The following is a 6,000-nucleotide window of genomic DNA, read 5'->3' on the forward strand; positions in this document are numbered from 1 at the left end:
GGGCATCTTTTACTTTTAGATTCCTTCCTTGCATTTGAGCTTTATGCATACGTACCCAGGAGGATGAAAGAATTTGCTTAACCTAGGATTTTCATTGTCTTGAAGAAAAGATTATCAATTGAAAGAGCAAATCCCCTATCAACATTTGTAAATTCCCAACGTGCAATGACTTGATAGGAAGTATGTTCAAGAATATTATATTTTCTAGGATTTCCAAACAATAGCCTTTTAAAAGCTAGTTCCTCACAAAATTTATCTTTGAAGAGACTTAGTGGAGAGAAGCCTTCAGAAGGAGCTACTGTAATTGTTTGGTTTTCAAAATCTACAACTTGTTGACTCGTGTATATTCCATGAACCAAAGTATCTGTTTGAAGATATTCTCCAAGTATATCCTTATTGTCATTGTCGAAAATGTCATTTGAAGTGTCTTGGTCTTGCATATTTTTAACATGGTCTTCCCAAAGAGCATTTATGCTAACTTTGTTTTCTTTGTATAATGGTGTAGTCATCAATTCTTTCATTGCAAGCATGGAAAATGTTGGCCAGATAATGCCACTAGTGTAGCTATGCTTGTATGAGAGTTTACATTTAATGGCTATTGCAATTGTATCGTTCTCATTCAAAAACCTCGGCAATACTCATTGCACTCTTCCAACATCTGCAAATACATTCACGATAGTCCAAATTGTAATTCTCGGATTTGTGCAAAGGGTATTCTAATTGAAACCAATCTTGCTTCGATGTCATTAAGATTTTTAGTGTATTTGTCAACATGTGCCATTTTCATGTTTATGGTGGATAGAGTTGGTATTTTTAGATTTCTAACACTTTTGTAGCACAAAGAACATAAGAACTTTTTATTTGAATCAAATTGCGGTATGTTTAATCCATTGCCTTGAAGGAAAACTTTCATTTTCTCCTTAAGTATTCTAAGCTTTGCACGAAATGTCAAAGTACCACAACAAATGCATTGAAAGATTGGAGTGTCTTTTATTCTTTTCATATATTGTTCCAAATGTGAAATTATTCATCCATTTCTTTTTTTGCAATTTCGTTGTCTTGTATTTTGAGATGAGGTTGGTAAGTTTTGTTCATGACAAATAAAATTAGGTGCGAGTACAACTCTTCTCATCTTATAAATTTTGTTGGACGATGGCTTGAAAAGTGTAATTGTGATTGAGACATTCTAAATTGAATCTTGTGAAAACATCTTTTGCAACCAATGTTGGATTGGCATGGACAAGTTGTTGCAATATCATATCATCCTCTTTCTTCCATGTTGTGTATGAATGTTTTACTTGCGAATGAATCAATGGGGTGATAGTGCAAGTGGCACTTGACTCATCCAAGAACAATGGTCTTGCGTCAATTTGATTTTGCTTTACCTGTCGATATTTTTTTGGAAAGCTTTATGCCATCATAACATAGTAAAGTGAAGCTTGTTCTAAAAAGTGTGTGGAATCGATTCATGATGCTACTAATGCACATGAAGTTGAAGAGTAGTGAACCATATTTTGGATGCTTTCAATTGTTAAGGAAACATCTTTGGACATTATTATAAACATATTCCAAGGGGAATTTGTAGATGAAAGACTTGATACAACATTCTCAAATAGCGTTGTCAATAATTGTTGATATGTTAGAGACGGAAAAAAATGTAGAAGACAAAATAGTACATTCGTATTGGATGGATATTTGGCCATAAAATCTACATTTGTAGACAATCTTTTCACTTGAAGAAGATGTTCTAAGCACTCTAATTTTTTTTTAAAAAGAGCATTAGGTCTTTTCTATTGGAGGACACAACACTAACCTTGGACTATCAAACTTCATTGCGAAGTCTTTCACTATCGCAAGAGCAATACATCGAAACTATTCGAGCATCCTTTTCCCAACCGACTTTGTTCTTGAAAAGAAAACCAAAAGACATTTTTACTAACAATTTCAACCCAACTTTGTCAAATCTATGGGCAGCGAATATTGATGTTCAATATATACTCAATCCTCATGGAGCGGCTGCATATTGTACATTTTACATGACAAAAATAGATAAGGAGACAATAGATGCTATAAGAGAAGCTATGGTACAAAGCATCAACACAAGTGCACCAACAAACGAACGTATTTGACGTGTTGAAAATGCAATTTTGAATATTCAACATATAAGTTCACAACAAGTAGTTTATCTATCTTTGTCATTGCCACTATCAACATCCTCAAGACAATATCAATATATCAACACAAACCCCCTAGAGAAACATACATTCTTACTCAAGCACAGAGAACAACTCCAACGACTCGATCCAAACAGTTCCAACATTTTCTTTGACGACATAATAACAAAGTATTTGAAGTGCTCAATGAACATGACATTTGCCTCGCAACTTTTGCAAGCGAATACACAATTACTAGCACAAATGTGAAGAAAAGAAAAAAACCTAGGATAATACGTTACAATAACTACAGCGAACAAAAGATCCTGAAGAGTACTACAGAGAACTATGCACTTTATTTCTACCATACCACAATGTAGAGCCAACACTCGATCAAGATACCACTACATGGCATGACAAATACAACCAAAACAAAATAACAATCATAACAAATAAAGACAAGTTCAACAAACTCTCACCTAAATTTCCTTCGAAATCAACACCTTCCTCCAATGGGAGTACAACTTCCTATAGCCAACATAGTGCTAAAAACCCTCATGCATATGACATTGCTATTGACATGCCACCGACTAAACAAAAAAAAATCAACAAAATACAGCCTTATTATCATACAAGCTCATCTCTAACAACGAACACTTTCATAAAGTACGAGATTTAAACAACGATCAAAGACTCATTTTCGAAGACATCATGCTCAAGAAAAGAATTGACCCATCGAAAAAAAATCACCTTTTCCTAACAGGCCATGTTGGCACTGGTAAAACTTTTGTTCTAGTTTCAGTGGTGCAACAATTATTGAGATATTATTCCCACAAGGAAACAACCAATATTGAATTTATTGCTTGCATACACAAAGAAAGTAGCTTTCAATATAGGAGGAACAACAATTCATTCAGCTCTACACTTACCTCTTATGGCATCACATTACACAAGCCTTTGCGTAAAAAAATAGCAAGAACTATCACAACTATATAAAGACTTAGAATTAGTGGTTTTCGATGAAATCTCCTTAGAACGCCTTCACCAAAAGGGGTTGGAAGGAGAAGGGTCTATTGAGCTAAATTCTCCCTAACCTTGAAAGGCTGCTAGGTGACCCTAGCATCCAGTGCTAGGTCCTACTAGGATCAAAGGGCATTGGCACCATTTGAGTCATTTATGACTCTTTCTATATGCCATTCGAGTGATTTAGGGCACTCTGCCTAAAGAGATGTATATATTATTTTGGTCTAAAGTTTTTTCCACTCCTATTGCTTTGAATTCTCTCAAACACATGTGGTTCTCAGATTTGCATCTGTTCCCTTGGGTGTGCCAAAATGTTACCCATTCCGCCCTGTAGTCTCTTGTCAGCCTAACCTGATAACACCGATATCTCCGACCAATAGCCAAAGTCGTCCAGCTCTGAGTCGGAAGCCTCCTTTGATAGGGTCATTATGACTTTGCCGTTAGATTGGATAGGCAGTTATAGACAATTGCACCTTAGGGCAGCTGTGTGAGATGTCTCGAGCATCCTCACATCCAACACCCAGTGGCATCCCACGTCTTGGATGACTGTTGGTAGGAAAGGCTTTAAAGGGCTTCATGCCTCATTGTAAAGGTTACCAGTCAATTTTGTATGAGGAGTTCTTGCTCACTTGATCCAAGGGTTGAGTGATAGACTCCACGGGACATTCAACATAGTATTCCTTCCACAAACTCTGCTAGTTTCTTTTGGGTTTTCAACTGTCATTTTCTTGTCCATTGCTCGGTTTTGTTGACCTTTTCTGTTTCCATTTAGAGTTCTATTGGCAACTTGAGCGCTTACATTATTCAATGATATGTTGAGATCAACCCTCGTCACTACATTCTGATTCAGGACCTATGTGTTTGTGCATATGATGTTCAAACCATTCTGTTACCATAGCAATCATCCCATTAAACAACACACACATGTGTGCACATGTGCATCAAATTTTTGAACACTTTTCTTACTTCTTTAAGGCCTCTGGGAGCAAGGAGTGGCTATTAGCTAGGGTATAAAACTTGCATTGTCTGTAGCTAGAATCATGATGCCATGACCATAATGAAGGCTACCACACTAGCAACATCAGCCCAAACCACCAAGCCCAAGGGTAAAGAGGGTGGTGTGGTGATTTTCTTGGGTGTGATGGAATGTAATGCTCAGTCCTTCTTCGATTCCCCAGAATCATCATTTTGAGGGAAGGCCTACTTCATGATGTTGATCTTGAGGGAAGGTGTTGAGAGTTCACACTCAACATCATGTGATCATGTGTGCATAGCACCATCATGTGATCATATGTGCATAGCACTAACCTTATAGAGTGCTATAAAGGAAAGGGTTAGAACCCCTAACCCTAACCCTAAAAGGGTTTGTATATATTCTATTTTTTCAACTAAATCTAGTGTACAGTTAGTCATTTTGTGGTGTGCTCTCTAGCTGTGCCCTCTCTCCTCATCTCCACTCTTCTCCTCTCCCCTCTTCATATTTTGTCAGGAGATGTCAATCACCCCTAAACCCCCTCCTCTTTGGGTTTAATACAATACTCCCATCTAACCTTAGAAATCTTAGTGGGCCCCCCCCATAAGAAAGATCTACATAATTTGATAAATCTATCCAAGGCAGTCTTGGATGGAGACCAATAAGATAGATAGAAAATGATAATAGGATAGAGACAGTGATTGAGAACCATTTTCCTTCCTGCCAGATTTGCTTGGAAGCTTCTCCATTTATCTAGTTTCTTCTGGAATTAGTATAGCACCTAGTCCCACCTCCCTCTGCTTCATTGTGACATCAAATCCCATTGGTATCCCCAAGAGTCTAAATACTATACCTTTTTGTAACTTCTTGCATCCTAGCTATTGAAGGACCCCCTGATCTTCCCCACTGAGTGTGGCATACCCTGTTTTGGAGTGGTTAATAGATGAGCCTGAGGCTTGACAGAACATCTCTAGGCAATCCATTACACAAATGACATCTTGATCAGTGTTTCTAGGAGTCAAAGGAGTGTCATCAGCAAATTGCTAGCATAGCAATTGTTTACCATTACTGAGTTCAATCCCTTTAAGAGCTCCCTCCTGTATCTGACTTTTAAGGATCCATCCTAGAGAGTCTACAGCAATTGCAAATAAAAGAGGAGCTAGAGGACACCCTTGTCTGATTGACATTTTGAGAAAAAAAGAGTCACTCATAATGCCATTAACACTGACCCTAGCAGTAGCATTGGTAAGTAACAGCTTAACACTAGAAATAAATGAGGGGCCCATACCCATATCTTGTAGAGATTGTATGATAAAATCCCATTCCAACCTATCATAAGCTTTATCAAAGTCCACCTTAAGAAAACATATATCATGTTTGGTCTCTTTAGCATACTCACACCCTTCCCAGATGTATTGATAGCTTCCAAAACGTGACGTCCCTTGATGAACCCTTTTTGTTCTGGTAGTATCCAATCCTTCATTTTGCTTTGAATCCTTAAAGCTAAAGCTTTGGCAAAAATCTTATAGCTGCAATTTAACATTGTGAGGGGTCTCCAATTTTTTAATTCATCCTTAGAGCCTTCCTTAGGGATTCCTCCATTTATATGAAGAGGAAGACAACCTTCCCTGACACTTTCCTGTCAAAGGATTAAAAGGTAAGGCCCAATTAGTTCCCAAAAGGGCTTGTAAAATTCAATGGGAAGACCATCTTCCCCTGGAGTCTTCCCATCAACCATAACATTTACAGCTTCTTTTAGCTCTTCAAGACTGAAGGGTCTTTCTAGATAGGGGAGGTCAAAGGATTTAAAACTTTATCCCTTATTATTTGGCAAAGTTGTCTTGCCCTTTG

Source organism: Dipteris shenzhenensis, chromosome 32 (genome assembly GCF_047967505.1).
Source record: "Dipteris shenzhenensis isolate YYH24624 ecotype China chromosome 32, Dip_SZ_1.0, whole genome shotgun sequence".
In the NCBI taxonomy this organism is placed as follows: Eukaryota; Viridiplantae; Streptophyta; class Polypodiopsida; order Gleicheniales; family Dipteridaceae; genus Dipteris; species Dipteris shenzhenensis.